This window comes from Urocitellus parryii, chromosome 7, assembly GCF_045843805.1.
Source record: "Urocitellus parryii isolate mUroPar1 chromosome 7, mUroPar1.hap1, whole genome shotgun sequence".
Lineage (NCBI taxonomy): Eukaryota > Metazoa > Chordata > Mammalia > Rodentia > Sciuridae > Urocitellus > Urocitellus parryii.
In genome coordinates, this window is record NC_135537.1 from 96,530,183 (window position 1) to 96,553,719 (window position 23,537).

At 33.8% G+C, this 23,537-nt stretch overlaps 1 pseudogene; it reads right to left on the minus strand.

Moving 5' to 3' along the window:
* Window positions 1-2,122: 2,122 nt before the first annotated feature.
* Window positions 2,123-23,305, minus strand: LOC113178279 (G-rich sequence factor 1 pseudogene; annotated as a pseudogene).
* Between the last annotated feature and the right edge of the window lie 232 nt (window positions 23,306-23,537).

A 23,537-nucleotide genomic window follows, 5' to 3' on the forward strand; every position in this document is an offset into this window, starting at 1 on the left:
TTCGAGGTGTCTCGCTTGTAAAGGAGTGCATCCCCTGGGCCCTGGCTGCGGCAGTTCCTGATCTCCCCTCAGCACCGGATTCAAAGTATCTCACCCTTAGAGGTGGGCTCCCCTGTATCCTGAGTACGGCCATACCTGCTTTCAACCCAGTTCCTTGTTTGAGCGGTCACGCCCCTATAGGGCAGAGTCCCCTGGGCCTGCGTACGGCTGTACCTGATCTACCCCGACATCCGTGTTTGAGAGGACTCGCCCTTTAAGGAGGGGACCCCTAGATCCTGGTTCCTGCCATTCCTCATCTGTCCCCCACCAAATCAGGTTCGGGGGGTCTCTACCCTAGAGGGGCGAGTCCCCTGGACACTGGGTGCGGCCTTACCTGATCTCCTCCGGCACATGGTTCCAGAGGCTTCGTCTTCTCCCGGGCACCCGGGTTCGAGGTGTCTTGTTCCTATAGAGGGGCATCCCCTGGTCTCTGGGTGCGACAGTACCTGATCTCCCCTGACACCCGGGTTCAAGGGGTCTCATCCCTAGAGGGAGGGTGTCCCCTGTTCCCTGGGTGAAGCCATACTCAATCATCTCTCGGCACCTGGTTTGAGAGGTTTCCCCCCTAGAGGGGGGAGTCACCTGGACCCTGGGTGCGGCCGAAACTGATCTCCCCATGCACATGGTTCTAGGGGTCTCACCCCTAGAGGGGGGAGTCCCCTGAACCCCGGGGGCAGCCATACCTTATCTCCACCCACACACCCGGGTTAAAGGGTTCTGGTCCCTTCAGGGGGGCGTCCCTTTAACCTTGTGTGCGTTGCTACCTGATCTCCCCCCAGATTCGAACGTTCTCGCACCTACATGGAGGACTCCCCTGGACCCTGGGTGTGGCCCTATCTGTTCTCACCCTGGCACCTTGTTCAAGAGGTTTCGCCCCTAAAGTGGAGAGACCCCTTTTTCCCAATTGGAAAAGCATACAATCCTCTTTTTTTCCAATTTACTCAAAAGACCATCTAAAGATTTTTTTTCTTTTTTTTTGCACATAAAGATAGGTTATTAATTAATGTATAACTTATACATTTTAAAGCCAGCCATTTTGTCCAATATTTAAATAACAAGCTATTTAATATTAAAGCAGAAGGTACTGCCACAATGTGGCAGAAATAGCTTTATCCATAAAGCCTTCACACAATTATACATTAAACGCTATTTTTAATTAAATCAAGGCCCCTCTACTTGTTCTAAAATATGGGATGTGTTACTGCACTGACAAAGCAAATGAGGAGACAGAATTTTTTCCTGTATAGATATGGTTTAAATCAAGTAAAGCCATCAATGTCTTTCCAAGTTTGGACTATTGTGACATATCACTTTACCACAAACAAATACCTTTAAGGTTTACCCAAACCAAAAAAAGGGGGGGGCAACTTTTAAGTTGAGGCTAGACTTCCCTCAAAACAGACAGGCACCAATATTAAATTCTTTTAACCCCAAGGTTTATAAAGGCAAAATATTTATAAAGACATAAAACTGCCAACTTGTCATTTATAATCACAAACCTATAGTATTTATTTATTTTAATCACTACCCCTATCTAAATAATTAAATATAGCTAAAATGAAAACTATTCTGCCATGCCATAGTGTTTTAAATGTCTGAAACCTTTCCTTGTGTTGGTGAGTGTTTTGTTACAATAAAACATTATTATATCCATAAGAAGCTTTACATCAGAGCTCTCAATTCATAGGCAAAATCAAAACCTTGAACAGATTACTTTTCAAATGAGAAAAAGATTTTAAATATAGTATGGAATAAATATATGTGGTCTTTACAATGGGTAACATATCCTCTGTAAAAAGAAACTGTTTAATTATATAAAATAAGAATTAATCAGTTTTTCTTAATCAGATCCTGAACAGTTTAAAAAAAATAAGCTTTGTGGTTTATTTCACAATACCAAATTGAATTTTCTCATTCTCAGCAGTTCACTATGAATGTTTTTTAGAAACATGAACCTCAAACCCCAAATCCTTTCTCTAGCTGTTGCTGCCAATAAACAGAAACTTTATAGACCATGTCCAAGAAAGATGTGAAAATGAAATGCTTCTTGTTTCATCCTTACTATCAGGTGTCCCTGGAAGTCTCATTTTCCTTCTGGACATGAATTCAGGAACAGTTCACTATATCTATTGTGAACATGGGACCTACCCTTGAGCATAGCTGCAAAAGCATCCTCATGGGTATCCAAGTGCACATCAGTTTTTACAGTAGCTTTTGCACTGGAACTGTATTCCATGGTGATTCTCACAGGCTTCAGGGAAACAAAAATTTATGATATCTTGGGCATTTTCTTGAAAACATAATATTCTTTTGTGGACAAAATGCAATGAAGGTGTAGTTCCAAAATCAAGAGCCTCTGGAAGCTTTTCTGATATCTTTATAGGCAATTTTTCAAAACCTGTCATGGGTCTAATATCCTCACTTACTTCATGTTCTTCAATGACCATTTCTGGCTTAGTTATATACTTAGCAGTAGCAGAAAATGCCATTTTATTTCCCTTATTAGAGCCAACATGGGTTTGGACTTTATTCTTTTCTGCTGGGAATATCTCTATATATCAGTTACCAATTTCTTCCCTGTGTTTCAACAAGGCTTGGTTGGCCATTTCTGATTCTTCAAACTGCACATATGCTTTCCATGTTTTTCTTCTACCTCTAGACTCTATCACAAAATAATGTCCACTGTATTCAGTTCTGCAAAGAAGTCTACAATATCTTTCTCATTGCAACTATAAGAAAATCCTCTTAAAGTAACTACACCATCATTCACCACAGGTGATGGCTTGACCTGTAGGCTCTTCATTAAGGCATCCCCATCTTCATTTTTATTCCCATATACTTCCACATATAAGTTACTCATGTACATGCAGTGCTTTTCTTAGGCCTTCTGCACATCCTGCTCTGACTCCATTTCAATTAAGGCATCACCCCTTTGTTTCCCATCTCTATTTAAAAGGAAATGTATTCCATTCTCACTAGTGTGGATTCTGCAGTCTGAGAAAAAGTTAAGCACATCTTCCACAGTACATGACCAAGGCAATCCTTGAGCTCCAATGAGATAAATATCATCCACCTCCTCTTGTAACTTGGATGGGGCCAATTCATACTCAAGGTGTGGTTGAAGGCCCTCCAGGTAGATAGTTTTGGACTCCTGGCTTATCTCTGTGATGAGCCCGTGGTGGCTGCCAGTGACTGGGGTAGCAGATTAGCATGAAGAAACAAGTAGGAGGTGGTGGCTGCTGCTGAGGTGGACACCAGGGAAGGGCCCACCAGTCTCTTCTTGGGCTGAGGCCCACCAGCCTCTTGGTGGGCTGAGGCCCGATCTGGAGGCCCCGTGTCTAAGAGGTGGCCACAGATGCCCTGTGTAAGAGCAGCAGGCAGTGGCCACAGCCAGAAATGCCCAAGGGGAAGGAGCCAGAGGTGGAATAAAAGGGTAAGCAGGCAGCACTGGTGCTGCAGTTGCAGCCCCCGCACCTGCTGCAGTTACAGCTTCAGCTCAGGAACAGTGCCCAGAATACACAGCACATTCTGACCAGGGACTCCTCCCGAGTCTGGACTAGAAGCAGTTGCCTGTGTAGTGCTTGCAGAGGGGAAGTGGAATCCATCGCCAGGGAGAGGTCGCCAGGGGCAGTTAAAGATCCTTTTGCAAATCAGTTCACTAGGCAATAAAGGCCCAACTAATCACTGGATATATGCAAAGAAACACATTTCAAATCCATTACTTTGTATGACAAATATTGCTGAAATAAACACAATAACCACATTCAGAAATCAGTGACAGATTTTTTTTTCTTATAAATGAAAGTACTAATTAAATATAAATTTTTAAGTTTAAATATTAAGGATAAAAGTATTGAATATCATGGTAAATAAACAATAGCATTTTCATAAATGATACTCTAATATCAATTTTAATGCTGGGCTAAGATTAATGTAGTTAGTTATCTTTGCAGGTAAGAAATTTGGCCTGTAACCAAAAGAGTCAAGATTTACATTTTTTCAAAAGATTTCACATAAAATTGTTTTATCAGAATCAAAATTATAGCTTTACTACTAGGTAATACCTTTCTGGAAGGCACAGGTTTGACATAAAAAACGCAGGTGAAAATAAAGTTACAGCCTTCATGTAAAAACAATACCAACTCTTTTAAAAAAATTATTCTGAACTTATAAAACATGAAAAGATAGTACTTTAAAATAAAATTTAAACATAAAAAGGAAACTATATGAAAAATTCATTTTGGCTTCTCTTACTTCTAAGGTAATGAATGCCCCCACTTTAACATGTATACAGGAAAAATTATTAAAATGAAATTACTCTAAATCAATATTAAAAAAATGTTTTGTTATAATTCCAGCAGATTCAGAAGGAAGCATTTTATTTCATTCTGAAGAGTAAATATATTCTAAATATTAAACAATAAAATGTATTTATACAAATAGTGCTAAGATATAATAATTGTAGTAAAATAATTAAAATATACTAAAATGATTTAGTATACCTTACTATATAAAGGATATAAAATAATCATCAAATATAATAAAATGTTAGTAGGAATAATTGCTACTAAACTTTGCAAAAAAGAATCTATCTATCTATCTATTTATAATAATAACAAAAAGCAACAATCTTTCAGATCCATAATTCATCATCTATGAATACTAACCTTGTCACACATATGATGCAATGAGAGAATAATAGACATAAAAGTAAAACAATCTTCACCATAATTTTTAAAGTATTTCTACAAAAAGAAAAAAAATTTACTACATAAATAATTCTTGAAGCAGTGTGTCTCAAATGTGAAATAATCTTGAAACTGGTAGATTGAAAAGAAATAATATTTGTTACACCCCCTTTTCAAAGGTTCAAAATCAAAATCAGAATATATATATACATCATATATATACAACACACACATACACACAGACACACACAATAGCTAACACTAATATGTTTAACATAAATGTGAAGAATATAGAGTACCTATTCTTCAACTTCAAGAAAGAAAAAGATTATTCTTCCATTTTTGCCAAAGCTGTAAACAACTTAAGTAAACATTTAGTTTTAAATTTGCCATGATCAATCAATCTTTAAGGTCTACTCAACTTTTCCATTCAGTGAAGATAAATAGCCAATCAACAACTTCCTGGATTCCATAATCTTCTCAAAGTCAGTCAGTCTCTAATTTCCAAGCTTAAAGTTAACCAATCATTAAATTGTCTAACTTTTGAAAATCACTCAATCTTAAGATGCCATGCTTCCTCAAACTCCATATAAGAACATTTTTTTTTTTTTTTTGCCTGACACGGGGCTGTGTTCTCCAAGCATAGTTCCCCATTGCTTAGGAAATATGTAATTCCGCATTGTTTCAGCAATATTTGATGGTGATTTCCTAACTCAATATTATAATGAGTATTTAGAAATTAACATTTTTCTCCCCTGGGGTGAGAAGAATTATTTGTTACAATAATTCAATATAATGTCAAGTTTTGAATCTTCATCCTTTATTAAAAAGTATAATTCTTCTTGCCCAATATATATGCACACTAGCCAAGGTCAAACTCCCTCTCTCTCTTCTTCCAAAATCCACAGTTTTACATTATCAATGGTCCAAATCCAGCCAATGAATGTACTTTATGAAAAATTATAATATTTAACCACTGAAATTTATACCAAGAATTGAATACCATCAAATAATCTTTTAAAATACTGTTTAAATATTTAAGTATATAATAATTTTAACCCAATGAACTTGGTTTTGTAAAACCTGAAGCCCTAAATTGAATATTATATTTTATACTGATTTGGGCAAACAAATAAACTCTTAAACTCCCCTATCTAGGAAATAAAATTACTATCATCATTTCCTATCACCTCACAAACATGATGTGAACAGAGTAAAATAAACTCTGAATATTTCAGAAAGAAGATAAAAACTGTATTATTATCATATACTTTGTTGTTAAAGTCAAGTCATTTTGAGGTTTAGGTCACAGTGCAGAAAAACAGCCTCCCCCTCAAACATGGCATAAATAAGGGCTACCCAGTTTATCTCATTTTCTTCATGGATTCTAATTAGAAAATGAGATAAATGGGAAGCCTGCACAAATCCATCTGTATCAGGATGGCAATATAAATCCTGGCCACCTGTCTTAGCTATGCTCAAAAAACAGCTGAGAGCTACCTCTGGGACTACTTTTGGATATAGTGGGCTTGAAAAATATATTCTAAATAGCAAACATTGATATCTTATGGTTAAAGAAAACTCAGTAAACTTTCATTATTTCAAATCTTAGCAGTATTTCATTCAGTTTAACAACCAAATCCAGCAGCAAATTATACTATGTGTCAAGGGATCTGTTTAGTCATGTAAGCATAGATTAGGTAGGTTTATACATAAATTGTTAATTTTATTTTTTGAAGAATACCTCAAGAGACAACACACTTCAATGCAAACAGCAAAAAATACATTATGAGTTGGATGACATTGAATACACAATTTAATCTCCCTAAACCAGCTTTCTTATATATAAAGTGGGAATAGTTACTCCATTCAAGGGTTTTTAGGAGGATTACATGGAATAAAAAAAAAATCAAACTGAGGACTTCAAAAGGGTTACAGGCATCAAGACCTACCTACAAATCTTAGAATTTCTCATCACTAACTTTAATATGTTAAGTAATTTGACCTGTGTCTGTTTTCTTATTAGTCAAATAATGAAGATAATGTAGTCCTACATACTTTGCAGGGTGTTTGTGAAAATAACATATAAAAATAATATAAAAATAATCTTTGAATTATAAACAAGTAACTGAAAGACAGCCAATTGTATATGTAAAAAAATAAAGAAATTCATACTAGCAAACCTGTTATCATGCAAAACTATATGATGTCCAAACTAAATTAATTGTATAAGAAAAAAAAATCATAGTTTAAATAAACACAAAAGCACTAGATACAATGACAACCAAAAATATTTAAGGTCATTGTATATAGTTTCAAGAATTTTTTTCTATGAAATTAATGAACAAACTAGCTCAGCTATCCAAAAAACTAAAGCCTCAAAATTAAACCTCAAGGGGCTTGTCCTGGGGCTCTGCAGTTCAGGCATTTGCCACTTAAAACAACAACCTCACTGGGAGAAAGAAAAAAGAGCAGAAAAGAGGGAGACATGCAGGAGTGCCAGTGTGAAGGCCTAGTTGAGTCCAGGGAGTCCTGAAAGATGAGTGGCATCAGCAAAAAGATGAGACAGGAAACATATGGTTGGAGCAATCTCCAGAGAGAGAGAGCTCTAATGAAGCTGTCTCTGGATCATCTTTTATTACAATTTTTCTCATCATTATAGATTCAGAATACATCATTGATTATACAATTTCAAAACTTTGCCAAGACATAACGTTTCCTTAACCATAATTAGGAGGATAGAAAAATGTAACATCAATTTACATTTTTCCAGGGTGTGACTTTTGAGCTATCAATAATTAATAAAATGCATCACTAATTTACATTGTTTTTAGATTTTGTGAAGATGTACTATTTTCTTATTAACGAATGCCAAACTACATAACTAGACTCTAAGTCTCCTAACATATCATTAACTTTTAAGTTTTAAAGTACACCTGCACTTTTATTTATAATATAAAATTCCCATCTAAAAAAGTCCCTTTAAATCTTATACTTAAAATATCCTAAGTTTATAAACCATTCTTAAAACATATCAGAAACCCATACAACTAAAAACCTAACAATTCTAAACCCAAGAATCTAAATAGAATAATACTTCTAACATTATTCTAAAAATATGTCTTATAAAACTACTTTAATTAATTCCTAAAATTGTTCTTATAAAACTAGTTGATTTGCTTTCTCAAAGAGTTTCTTTTTTTCTCAGTCAAGGTACACTAGTTCTTATATCTTTATAATCTTTCTCAATTAAAAATAAGTTCTGAACATCAGTCCACTTTCCACCAATATTAAATATGCTCATCATAAATCTCTATGCGAAGTAAAAGAGGGTTTATAGAAATGAAAAAGAATGTATCCTTATATGTCTTAACTTTCCTAAGTGTATAATATAACTTTCCTTAATCAAAATTAAACTACATATGGTGGGTTTTGTTCAATAAGCATAATGATTAGGTTTTCTGAGGGGCCAGAAATATAGGCTTGGGTTCTAGTTGATATAATCATTGTGGTGCCTAACATTCTCATGACCTTTTGGAGAATAATTGTTGTTCATTATCAGTTTTGTCCTCAATGTGCTGTGATAGTAGAATAGCTTTCTACTTTATCCTTGATATGCTGAGGGATAGTAGAAGAGCCTTCAAAGCATGATCTACCTGTTAGGTTCTAGCCATCTGAAATTTAATTTGGTTTGGCATTTAACATACTCATGCCTCCTGTCAGAAACATGAGCATGAAAATGAAAAGTCTCAATTACATGAAAAAGCGTCTGATAGTTTCAGTTTCCCACCAACCAGCAAGGCTTTTCCAGCATTCATGCTCACTGTGACCTTGTCAAGACAGTGGGAGAGGGGCTTTGCCAGCACTTATTTTCACTGTGACCTTGTCAAGATAGTGAGAGGGGAATCGCCTTCACTACCCAAGAAACATCCTACTCAGAAACTTGTGAGACTTTACTGCCAGTCATAAAAGAGATCAGGCTGTAGATAAAACCTGGCCAGCTGTGCTTTTTCTTGTGTATGCAAAATTCTCATTTGGATGTACATATAAAATTTAAAAAATACTCTTCATCAGTTCATATATTTTTACCAGATATGTTCCAGAATTAAAAAAAAAAATAACAGAATCTGTCTTAAAATTTTAATTACAAAACATTTTTTTTTAAAAAAGTAAATGAAAAAAAAGCTTTAGGTTACTGAGATTCTTTAATTATGGCAACCTTACAATGTGCCTCTGTGTGTGGCATTAGTGTTCTCATCATTAAAATGTTAAATTGTAAGCAGCTCAAGTGGTCATTCTGTATGCTTTCCTCAGAGTGGAGAATTTATTACAATGCCATGATCTGATTTAGTATGAAGGGTAAATATTCTCATTATGAATATAATGTGCCACATTTTTATATCCATTCATCTACTGTAGGACATTTATGTTGGCTCCACAATTTAGCTATTGTGAATTGTGCTGCTATAAACAATGATGTAGATTTGTTCATGTAGTATGTTGATTTTAAGCTCTTGGTATAGACTGAGGAGAGGGAGAGCTGGGTCAAGTTGTACTTTCATTCCCAGGTTTCCAAGGAATCTCTATATTGCTTTCCTTATTGGCTGCACCAATTTTCAGTCCCACCAGCAATGTATGAGTGTATCTTTTTCCGCACATCCTTTCAGAAACTTATTGTTGTTTGTCTTCATAACAGTTACCAGTCTGACTGAATTGAGATGATATTTTAGAGTAACTTTGATTTGCATTTCTGTAATTTCTAGAGATGATGAACATTTTTTCATTTATTTGTTGATTGATTGTATATCCTCTTCTGAGACGTGTCTTTTCAGGTCCCTGGCCCATTTATTGATTGAGTTATTTTTTATTTTTTTTTTTTTTTTGGTGAGTAACTTTTTGAGTTCCTTATATACCCCAAATATTAGTGCTCCATGTGCCGTCAGAGGGGTAAACATTTTCTCCCAAGATGTAGGCTTTTTTGCTGAGAAGAAACATTTTAGTTTGAATCCATCCCATTTCATCCTTCTTGGTAGTTTTCAGTGTTTGTATGTGGTCTTGAGAATCGAACCCAGGCCGCACGCATGCCATGCAAGCATGATTCTGCTTGAGCCACATCCCTAGCCCCTTGATTTTAATTCTTTCACTATAATAAAATATAATCAAATCATGGCATTTGCAGGTGAATGAATGGTGTTGTAAAACATAATTCTAAGTGAAGTTAGCCAATCTCAAAGAAATCAAATGCCAAAAGTTTTATCTGATATGAGGAGGCTGATTCATAGTGGTGTAGTGAGGGGGAGCATGAGAGGAATAGATAAACTCTAGATAGGACAGAGTGGTGGGAAGAAAAGGGAGAGAGCAGGGGATTAGCAAGGATGGTGGAATGTGATAGACATCGTTATTCAAAGTACATGTATGAAGATATGAATTGGTGTCAATATGCTTTATATACAACCAAAGACATGAATACTTGTTCTTTATATGTGTAATAAAAATTGTAATACATTCTGCTGTCATTTATTTTTGTTTTAAAAATCCATAAAGAAAAAAAAAAAACTTTAAAAAATACAATGTGAAGGAGACTCAGGACTTTTCCAGCAGGGTATGAGGTATGAGAGTTCAGATTAGGAAGAGGGGGAGGCCAGGCATGGGAATGGGCCTCTGACTCCCTGTAGCTGCTATCATGCCCTTTTTTTGTGTTTATAAACTGAGACATTTGAAGAATATTATCTATCAGGAAAGATGCAAAAAGGCCCGGTTGAGAAGAGTAAGAACAACAACAACAACAACAACAACAACAACAAAAACCCTGCAGAGGATTTCTTGCAGAAGTTCTGATAGTGTGAATGAACTATAGTTAGGGACACCAGTTGAGGAAGTCTGATAGGCAAGTGTGAGAGAGCTAGGCAAAAGTGACTTCTCTTAGATGAACAGTAATGCTTCTTTAACTCTGAGATGGCCCTCAGCACAGTTGGGAAGTCAGTTCTTTATCTTGTATAAAATCTCTTCCTTTACTAAACTCCCTTACCACCACCATGCCATGAACTACTACTCTGAATCTTCCATACCCATATTTTTCACACAGGAATCTTTATGAAACTTGCTTGATAGTCTATGGGCCCTAAAATTGTGCACTTGACCTTTCAATTCTTCTGAATGTTTTGTAGTACTTCTATGTCTAATCTTTTCTACTCTCCTCTTACTGAAGTTTACTCAGATATTGATAAGATAACACTGACTAACAGAGAGGCTGACCTCTGTAAATGGATACAAGGGAGAAGGCCAAGGGACCAGAGCCATCAGGGTCTCCAGTACCTGTATTGGTAGTCTTCTGAAGGTGGTTCTTTCTGTTGCTTTCTCCCAAAAATGAATATGGTTTTGTGTTTTTTTTTTTTTTTTTTTTTTTTTTTTTTATGAAGGGCTGGGGATAGAATCTAGGACATTGTTCATACTAAGAAGGTACTCTGCCAGTGAGATACATTCCCAATCCTAAAAGTATTGTTTTCATATATATTTAAGAGCAGATGGGATACACTTAAAGTAGGAATAACATACAATGGTCATTAGGTAAAAAGGAAAAAAAGAAAAAAAAGGATAGATTAAAAAAGCCTTCCTAGACTAAGATTCACCTTTCTAAGGAAAGGAAGAGAAACAGTTTGAAAGACAAAAGCAGACAGTAATAATGCTGTCCCCATGGTCACACACTGGAATAACTGTCTGATTGTCCTCAAAAAAGAGTATGCAATGATTTAGGTTATAAATATCTAATGCACCAATATTGAGAAACAACAACATTAATGTTAGTGTATAAGCACATAAATATTTGTATTTGAAGATGGCAGGGAAAATTTCAAGGACTCGTTCATTAAATTCAACTAGGTCTGTGACCCTGATAGAAAAAACCCTGCTTATTTGAGAAAGAAGAGAGGTAAAACTGATCTCAAATTTATATGCCATTAACCCCTATAATTTGGTGAGAATGAACTTGAGGAAGTCACAGATGGCAGAGTTCATACCTTTCATGTAGACAGGGAAGTATAAAATTTTTGCTGCTGAATAAAGATGTGTGAGATTTTAGTTTCAAAACCCCTGTGCAAGCTTGCCATTATAATTTCAGGGTCCTGATTTTTAAGGGCAAGTAAACTACAGCATCTTAACACTTAATTCACTTTACCACATTTGAATGTTTAAATATTTTATACTATAGAATTTATTTCATGCATTTCTAAAATATGAAGAACAAAATGTGTCATACATACAGAAATAAAAATGAGGTAAATATTTTTTCTATAGGACAACCACTGGTCACTTCAGAGTGTGAGTATCCTACAAGTAAAGAAAAATGTTTTCTGGTTTTCATTATAAGTTGGTAATTATAAGATTTTACCAACCTTATTTTGCAAGGAATAAAAAAATAATTAGTTTGCTTTTTAGTCAATCTTTCCATTGCTATGATCAAAAATATGAGCATGATGGTATCTCCTAGCTGATTCAAAATTACCTTGATTTAAAAGAAAAATAAAATGTATTTGTTATGCTATGATTGTTCTGAGAAGAACAAGTTTGATGAAGCAAATTTTATTTGGCACTCAAGGTTCAGAAGTCTTGGTGCACAGAAAGTCAACTCTATTGCTCTGGGCCCCAAGTTAGGCAGAACATTATGGTGGAAGGGTGTGAAGGAGGGAAGAAACTCAGAACATGAAAATCAGGAAGCATAGAGAGAGTTTTTCTCACCAGGGACAAATTAGGAACCACCAAAATACACCCTCAGTGACATACTTCTTCATGACATAACCTATCTACCTATAGTTAGCACCCAGTTCATCCATATTGGTTCACTTTTAGGAGAAGGGTCTCATAGCCAAATAATTTTACCTCTAAATTGCCTTGCATTGTCTCACACACGAGCTTTCTGTGAATTCCTCATATCTAAACTGTAACAGAGAGGGTAGAAATAATATTATAATAATAAGAAATTTCTTTATAATTTTAGAGTAAACATCTTAATTTCAACTATGAAGATCATAGCTGTGCCTATCAGATTTTTTTTTTCCTACAATGGAATACTCAGCAGTCATAAAGAAGAGTAAGAACTCTTACCCCACTATCTTTTTCTATCACTCATTCCCACCAATACTTGGAACAACTAGAAAACTTAGCAGGCTATTACATCCTAATAGACATGGTGAGATTTGAAGCAGCCCAAACACTTTCCAGTATTATCAACATCACATCTTTATATCATACACAGTATTAGTTCAGTTTATTTTCACTTGGTGTTCAAATGCATAACAGGAAGGAAATGGGATAAAACTTATTAGTAGGTAATGAGGTTTACATTGGACAAGAAAAATACCACAACCAAGAATATAAATTTTGAATTTCAGTAGTAATTCTTGCTGGAGATTATAAGGGTTTATATGTTTGATTAGTTCAGACCATCAGGAAAGCGACCTAGAAAAGAAGTTGAGTTAGTTGTCCACCACTATGAAAAACAACATCAACAACAACAAAAAACAAAAAACAAAAACAAAAAACTAGAGGAACATCGACATAATAGGAGGAAAATAATATTTTGGCTCATATTTTTGGAAGTTTCAAGCCATGGTTCATTGGCTCTATTGTATTCTCCCTTATAGTGAGGCAAGACATAATGGAAGAAGGTATTGGTTGAGCAGCGATGCTCCACTCATGGCACCTGGGAAACAAAGGGAAAGAGGTAGAGGTCAGAGTCACAACATCCTGTTCAAGGGTACACCCCTCAATGACCTAACTTACTTCCATTAGGCCTCACCTCTTACAAGCTGTATCACTTTCCTTTAACACTACTGGCTGGGGACTAATCCTTCAACACATGAATCTTTGGGATCCAAACTACAACAGAATTAAAACTCACCTCAATTCACAAATAGTTATACAAAAATCAGATTCTTTCAGGCACTCATAATTTTTTTTTGCTGAGTAGCCCTTTTATGACCTCACTTCATCTCCATCTCCATCTCTATCTCCATCTCCATATCCATTGTCATCTCCATATGCATCTCCATCTCCTTCTCTGTCACAAAACCCTAAATGTATTTTGATCATTTCTCCTTGTTCAATTAGGCAGAAACAAGGATTTTTAGATCACTGGGTTTATTATAACTACTAGATGTCTTGCTGTTTTTCATGATATTATTGCTAAATTTTTATTCCTTCAAAAATATGAGCATGATAGTATCTCCTAGCTGATTCAAAATTAAGTTGATTTGCAAGAAAAATAAAAATGTATTTGTTATACACTGTGATAATAAATTTGGGTAATAAACAGACCTCTCAATAGTAAGTTTTGATTACTATAAAAGGAAGACAATAATATTTAAACAGACATAAAACAAGAAGTAAATAAAGCATTCAGTGCACCTCTTGATATAGAATAAAACCAAAATAACTTAGACATTCTTATTAAAGTAGTGTAGAATAAAAAAGCTTATCAAATAGCATTCAGAGGTATAATATTACTTAAAGCAATATATGGCCTTAAACATATATTGTAAACTTACATCCATTAGGTCTCACCGCTTACAAGCTGTACCACTTCTCATTAAAACTACTGGCAGTCATAAAGAAGAGTAAGAGAACTCTTACCTCATTTCCTATGACTCATTTCCATCAATACTTGGAACAAGTAGAAAACTTAGCAGGGTATAACATCCTACTAGAGATGGTGAAATTTGAAGCAATATAGAATGAAAATAAATTAAATATTAAAACTAAAAGAGTTGGAAAAATATTAACTAAAGTTAAAAACTTTTAAAATATTAACTAAAGTTAAAAAGTCATTGCATCACAAAATAGAAAGACTATAAAAATATTGTAGTATCTGTGCTAATGCTTCAAAAACTCTTATTAAGTAGAGATAATATTTTAAGATTTCATCAATCAAACCCAGATAATTAAATGCACATTGCATTTAAAAAGTCATATAAACACAGATTCTGAGGCAAAGAACTTTTAGAAGAATAGAATATTCAAGTCACAAAATATCATTAATACAGATGATACTCTAGGAATAAAATTAGAGTACCTTACCAGAAGTAGAAAACTTGACCAATAGAATAATTGTCACAAAGTCCACATAACTGTCAATTTCCATCATTGCTTTAATGATCTGGAAGTTGGAATTTTTTTTCTGTAAAGGGAAAGATGGAAATATTTCAGGCCTTCAGGCTCATGCAGTCTTACTTAAAACTACTCACTTTTGTCACTAAAATATAAAAATATCCATAGACACTGTAAATTTCTAGAAGTCTTTTTGCTCACAAAGCTATATTTTCAATAACAAGTGTGGGGCAGATTGACCACTGTTTACAGGCTTTGGATCCAGTACTGCTTCTAATCATCACTTTCCTAGATTATATCCATAGCCTTCACATATCTGCTCCATTGGCTTCCATCTACTCTGTAAACCATAACCAGTAACCCTATTCAATTCACTCTTCAGAGTGGAGCAACATTTTGTTTGGCCCTTCACATCTTTCAAAAAAAGTTATTGGTTCTTTTTAGTTATACATGACTTAACATCTTTTAATATATATTTGACTCTTATAATAAAGGAAGAAAATTCTGCCCCCATCTGCTCCACAAATTAACTTCCTCTCAATTGCTCTATCTTCCTGCTTCCTTCCACCACAGAACTTTTGTGTAATTTTGCTTCTTGACTACATATTTTTACTCCTCCTCTTTCCCAATCAAATCTTTGAAAATTTCCCTCAGCTCATGGATTATTTTCTCAATTAGTTATTCTCTGATTTCATCCACGAATTAAAAAGCCTCTGGCTTTTCCCACCATCTGACATACAATTTCATAAATATTTATTAAAGTTGGATCCTATGTCTCCCCAATAAATTATATACCTTAGGAGGATAAAAGATATTTCTTGTTTGCTTATGATTTTGTTCTCAATATCAAGAATTTATATGATACATAACAGTGACTCCATTTGCTGAGTAAAAAAATAAACTAAGGAATGTATAAGTAAATAAACTAATGGACTACCTCAACACTTCTCAAATAATACCTCTACAGAATTCCAGGGCCAATTTTAAAATATTTTGTTCTAACTTTTTTTTTTTTACTGTCTTAGATTTACAGAAAATTCTAGAGCATAAAAATTTTGGAAACATACATAATGCACTTTTTGAAAATTGCTTTGAAAATAAAACATAGAAAAAGAAAAGATGGTAATTCTCTTTTCACAGTATTCTTTCTTCAACTACTTGATACAATCTTCAATATTCTTCCAGTTCCCCCAATTATTTCATTATGTACACTAGACCAAGATCTACCACATACAGGCAGGTCTAAATATTCTTGCTCCTTGGGAGTTATGGAAGACACAACAAGTAAAAGCAAATTTTGGAATCTCCATTAAGCATGTTTAAGTCATATATATTTTTATTATTGAATACTGCATCTGTAAGAAAAGAACATGGTGATCCAAGAATATCTACACAGAACAATAGAACAAAAGAGGCCTGAATACTATATTGAACTATATTAGAATTTATTTTAAGATGAAACATATTAAAAATATGTAGGAGAATATAAATTAGCCATAAATATTTCTGATAATAGTTTAAATGTTGAGAAGAATCTCATAGAATAATAAAAAATAAATTCCAGTTAAATATCAAATATGAAACAAACTGAATATATATATATATATATATATATATATATATATATATATATATATATATATGTAAATAATCAGGCTAAGACTTCTAAAGCATAAAATGTCTGACAGAAATAGCAAATTAAATATCAGTCCCCCTGTCTATATGAAAATATCCATGTACATTATATGTGCACATGTGTATAATACTGATATTATATATGTATAATAAATAAATAATATATAACAAATAGTAAAACAAATATTTTCAACAAATATGTCAAAGCATTAGTGTTACTTCTATGCAAAGAGATCTTAAAATGTTTTTGCTTTTAGTGTTTATGTTTCTTTGTAATACTGAGTATAGAATCTAGAGCCTCATGCATAGTAGGCAAGCATTCCACCACTGAGCTACATCTCCTGCCCCAAACCTTAAAACCTAATTAAAAAAACAGAATAAAATCTTAGGGGACACTTAGATTAAAAGTACCAATAAATGATTAATAATTTCAGAATAAAGAATAAATTTATGTTGGTGACACATTAGAAACAAATATCCAATCTCACTAATGTTAAAAAAGCTGTCAATTTAAACTAATAAAATGTCTTTTTTTAATATGATCATTCTCAATGCTGATGAGAAAAAATGCAGTATTTACTTTCATTTACAATTGGTGCTGGTTTAAATTTATTAATCTCAATAAAAAAAGTAAATATGAGTCAAAGCCTGTAAAAATAATTATTTTGACCCAGTAATAATTTCCTAGAAATTTATTATATACAACAATGTTTAATGCAGAATTATTTATAGTTGTAAAACTTTGAAATAGCCTAAATATTGCTAATAAGAGAATGATTTCATTCAAAATTTTTATAACTTATGACTGAACATTTTAATTCAGACTGCTGATGTTCAAATTCAAGATCATGGAAAATTGTCCTTTGGATAATAAAAATGAATGTAGTTAATCCCAGAGGCTCAAGAGGCTAAGGCAGAAGGATTGCAAATTCAAAGCCAGCCTTAGCAACTTAGTGAGGCTCTGAACAACTCAGTGAGGCTCTAAGAAACTCAGCGAAACCCTGTAGCTAAATAATATATATAAGAGCACTGGAAATGTGGCTCAGTGGTTAAGCACTTCTGGGTTCAATCCCTGATGCCTTCAAAAATAACATGTAGTTATCAGGATAGAAATATTTTTTCTGTGTTTGAGTGTATATATATATATATATATATATATATATATATATATATATATATATGTATGTGGGTGTATGGTAATGTGGAAAGACTGACTGAAAAGAAATATGCCAGCATGCCAATGATAGATCTCTCTAGTTTATAAAATTAAATTGATTTTTTAGCATTTATTATAGTTTTATTCATTTTACAGGCCCCATTTAGTCATTTGGTTTTACAATCTGTAAAGAAATATGCTAAACTTAATTAAAAATACAACTTTGTAATATATCATTTATCTTCCTTCCATTTACTCTCATCCCTATTGGTATGAATTATTTGGAAAAATAGAGAAGAAATAGCAAATGGTGAATTCAGGTAATAAAATATTTGGATGTTTATATCATGACCAATTTTCTTTATTTTAAATTTGAACTTATGATTTTCAGTTATGCTTGAAAAACAGACTCTATCCTGAACCATGCATGGATCTTTATGAAATGACAGTATTTAATTGTTATTTTCAAGGTCTAACTAAGAAAATATTCCATTTACACAAAATACACATTTCACTTAATATAATAGTAAACCATGCAGAGTGTCTGAGGAAACAAGCAGAGGTTTGGAAATGTGAGATGTTGAGGGACATAGGGTGGGTAAATTCTGGCAATACCAATCCATACTATGAGAGCAGAACCATCTCAATGTCTACATATCTTTTTAAATTATCATCTCAGGATAGTCTACCCTGCTTAACTTAACTTCAAAATAAAACAAATTTTATAGGCATTTCAAAGCAACATTTTTCAAAAAAAATCTCTGAATTTTAACCTGGGCTATGAAAAATCTTAAGTGGGAATGAGGCTGTGTAATTTAATTAAATTATCTTTGAATATGAAACTTATAACATATACTCTGCAGCATAATATTGGACTTTTGTGTCATCACTATGTTTTTTAAAATTATATTTCTAATTATTAATTATTCACAGGACACGTAATAACTTAAAAGTTTTTTGGTATTATTGCCTCTATTTCATAGATGTAGAAACCAAGGAATATACACAAAATAGTATAGCTGAGACTTACTTAATAACAAAATTTTATTATATGTGTTTATTATGAAAAATTTAAAATAAACCATTTTAAGTAAATCATGAGGCAAATGTTTAGAAATATTACAGCAAAAATATGTAAGATCTCTAGATCAAACATTACGATAAAACTTAGATAAACTATAGGAGGCATGAATAAATGGAGAGATATACTGTATTTATGGATTGAAAGTCTCTTTGTTTTTAAGATATTACTTTTTTAAATCACCTATGAGTTGAAGTTTATCATAATCCCAGACTATACAAAAATGGTATCTACAAAAGTGGAAATTTATAAAGGAAAAATTTATAATGTGAATTTTAAAATTTATATTAAAATGCAAAATATCTGGGATAGAAAAAATAATATCACAAAATCTCTTTATAGGAAACGAATACTGTTTGATTTCAAGGCTTACTAAAAGTTAAGGGTAGACAAATAATTCATTGTTTTCAAAAAATCAAATATGTGCATAGATACAAACTTTATTTTTTATTATCATAAAACAAATTTTCGTATCAATACTTGGTAGTGACCTAATGATTGCAAACTTGCTAATTCTGACTACATAACATATTTGAGTATGCATGCTGTTTAATGCCACTCTTTTCTGTATGTAGATTTGTTTTTAATTCAAATTTTTATTTTTAGAAACTGTAAAAAATAATACAAAGTGATCTTATATTCCCTTTAGTTAGTTCCCTCTAACTATCTAGTGACAGTATTTAATAATTATTTTATAGGTCTAACTAAGAAAATGTCACATTTCCTCAAAATAAAGACTTCATTTAATATAATAGGAAATGTCACAGAGTGTATCTAACAATACCATCTTTCAAAATTAGAATTCAATATCTCAACCCACATAGTGAAATTGCTACAGTCAAGATATAAAATATTTCTATTACTATTATGCTCCCTTCTTCATGGTGCCATTTTATTTATTTACTTACTTCCCTCCCATCAGAATCCTTTTCCAAATTATTGGCAAACAATAAGATGTTCTTGGTTTGTATAATTTTGCTTATTTAGTATTATTAGTTAAATGGAATAACAAAATATGCAATCTCTAAAAATTCATCTTCACTAAAATAATTCTCTATAACAGTCAACCAGCTAATTTGATGTGTGAATATTTTGTCCTTTTGATGAAGGCATACTATTCCATGATATGGACATACCACAGCTTGTTTAACTCATTGAAGGATAATTTGGCTTTTTGTGTTGAAGGATAATTGGGGTGTTTTCAGGTTTGGGTGATTATTAATAATACTGCCATAGGTATTCATGTATAAGTCTTGGGAGAACATAAGTTTTTGTTTCTCTGCAATAAATGCTGAAGTGTGCAAATGCTGGGTCTGCCATACATTCTTGTGCCTACCTGTTTCCCATTTTAAGTGATCAATGTCTTCATATCTATTAATATATATTTTTTGGTACCAGGGTTTGAACCCAGTGTTGTTTAGCCACTGAGCCAGATCTCTAGGCTTTTTTATAGTTTTTTATTACTTGGTATTAAAGTACATAAGTATGACACACAAGTGATATCTGTTTAACACATCACAAGTATAAAGCTTTCAAGAAAAATATGTACAACTTATCAGAAAACAAAAATTTAAAGAGGACAAAAAATGCTCCATTATACACATTATATGTGTAAATAGAACTCATAATTGTAGTGACAATCATTTACGAGTTTAATGTATAATATGCTCCCATCAAAATTTTAGCATGCTTAAATATTTTTTCTAAAATTTATCTAAGAAAAAATATGTAAAATTGTCTCAGACCTCTAATTTAGAAGACCAAATAAAATAATTATTGTTATGTGAGATTAATGTATATTTTAAACCTATATACCAATAATACATAGAAATTAATCAAAACTTAACCAAATCTGAATCCATATGTATATAATATTTTGTTCTTGTTAACAGCAATAGAATGAACAAAAAAAATCCATGTGAAAAATAATATTGGATGTGAATGGTGAAATTATCCTATTTGAAGTTGAAATTTGGGACTGGTAACATGGTTTACTAGTGGAGTGTGTGTGCCGAATGTGCAATGTACTCTTTTCCAAACTCAGCAACACAACAAAAAGGAAATGCTGAGGAAGGTGGATTCCTAGATCAAGGAAAGCCTCAGCAACCCTAACAACTTGGCAAGAACCTGTCTTAAAATAAAACTTAAAGTAAAAAGAGGCTGGGGATGTGACTCAATGGTTAAGTGCCCCTGGTTCAATCCCTGGTATCTAAACAAATACCCCCCCCCAAAAAAAAAAAAATAAAACCCACCAAATGAACAAACAAACAAGAAAGAATAAAGTATGTCCTCTAATTTAAGGAATTTGGACTGAAAAGAAAAAATAAAAGTTAATACCTCCATCATGTTATATTTTATAAGACATTTAATACATATTATATCATAATTATTAAGGAATATGTATTTATGACTGTCTTCTTTTTACAGATTAAGACATGCCTACTGATTGATGTCAGTCTGAGTCACAAGGGTAGAATAGACGTGCTGTCATTCTGGAAGCACAGAAAATGTTTCTTGAACTATTATTTCATGTATAGTTTTAGAAATTCCAAGTTGTAAAATATTCAAACATACAAAAAGTTTATAAAATTTTATACATGTATGTGTGTGTATATCACTAAGTCAAATGAAATGGAAACTTTTTCCTTGTATTTTAGTTTTCTCATTTTTTTCAAAAAACCTCTACAATGTAATACATTGTCCAAATTCCCAGATATACATTTTAAAGTGTTGTTCCAATTTCCCTTTATGCTATGTCCTCCTCCTTTTGGCCACGACCTTTAATAGCTTCTATTTTTCCGTTTCTTACTTTTGCATCAACAAAGAACATTTAATAAATGTTTAATGCTAGGGATATACCTTATCCTTTAACAGTGAAGCAGCCAGTAAATATACACATGAATAATGAAATTGTTACAAGTTGTAATGAGTGCTTTGAACAAGATGAGAGTGTCTTGTTGAAAATTCTTTGATCCTCAGACAGTGGATCCCAAACTTGAGTGAGTACCAGAGCCACTGTTTGTTTTTTCTTTTAAGTAATACATTCATAGTATAAAAACATATGCTGGGGCTGGGGTTGTGGCTCAGTGGTAGAGCACTCACCTAATATGTGTGAGGCACTGGGTTAGATCCTCAGCACCACATAAAAATAAATAAATAAATGAATAAAATAAAATAAAGGTATTGTGTCCAACTACAACTAAAAAAAAAATGCTATAGAAAACTGTAAAGTAAAAAAAGCACATATATCTCCCAAATACTTTCCTCCAGAGATTTTATGTGTGTGTGTGTGTGTGTTTTTATGTGTGTGTTGCTCAAGACATTTTATATATAAATTCAAACATACTTACAGATACATATGTAATATGTTAAATGTAATATTCTTATTATCTTAGAATTCCTACTAAGTCACCAAAATCTAGAATAATAAGATGGGTACCAACAACTCTCCATATTATAAAGCAAGAGATTAGACTGTCTATGTAGGGTATATGTACGTTCCATGAAGCTTGTGTATCCCTGCTGGACCACTACTTGTCCCCAGGCTAAAAGAAAAGACAATTTTGGGAAAGACAATTTTAGAGAAGATATTTTATGCTTTATGAACTCCTTTTCTCAGTGTGAGAAAATTGGGGGATTCTTTTACAATTAGTACAAGTGGAAGAGAGGCCCTGAGAGATAGAATTAGAGATTTCTGTGTCGATATAGTCTGGAGGGCACAGGGAGCAGTAGCTGACTCATGCTCTGAAAGTCAAGGGCAGGATGGTTCTGAGAGACACCAGATAGTGTGGGCTGCAAGTGGCTGATTTCTGAGGGAGAAAATGGAGGGTGAAGGCAAATGTAGGGGAAGTGGGAGAGATCATTTTAAAAGGGATCTCATTTAAGAAGATGGCCTGCAGAGACCATGCAACCTCAGCAGAAGGCTGGGCCCTCTGAGTCTTAAGGCTGAGAAAATGATTTAAGCAGTCATCCAGAGAAGTGGTCAGGGACCAGTAGTTGAGGCAGCCTGGGTTTGGGAACTCTGACCTCAAAAGAGACCCATAGGAAAAGGAGTATAGGGAGTTTACATTCCCCAAATCAGGGGCAACCCACCAGATCCCAACTGCAACAGAAACTAAAACTGTGATTTTTCTCTAACTTCCTCTCCACCTCTCAGCCGCATTCTGGAAAGACAGAGATGGCAGCTATTAATGAGGAAAAGAGGACTATAAAATCAAGAGAGGAGACTATAGAAGAGGCTAGTAATGTTCTTTTCTCTCATTCCAACCCTCCAAGCCCACAGCTAGCCTTCACACTGAACTTAGTTGATACCAAAACTGCATGTGGGCTGGTGAATGAGTGGCAAGTTATGGCAGGACATCGTTTCGTGAAGGTCATGCTTAAGCTGACAGCTTTGAGAAGCACACATTCCACATCTTCATCTCCTCTGGAGATAGCAGCAAATATTGTCATGGGGGAAAGCCTTTGAAGCAAGCCTTCAGAATAATGTGTCCAGTGAATTCCCTGTTGAGATTTCTGTCTGACAGATGGTGGGAACTGACAGATGGTGGGAGCAGAGGAGGGCAGGTGCATTTTAGTGCCTTGCAGCTTGGTGCTTACCCCCATCCTCATGCAGTGAGGTCTCCTGGGTGCACATACACCCATTACCCATACCAGGGAGTGTTCCACCCACCAGGCCAAGAACTCTTAAGCACTGTCACCTCTGCACAAGCAGGAGGCTTTCCAGTTCCTGGGCTGATAGCAGAGCTCACAGAGCCACCTTAACAGCTTGGAGAAAGGCAGGTTGTGCTCTGTGGCTCTTGAACATGCAAAGCAACTGCCCTTACACCAAAGAGGA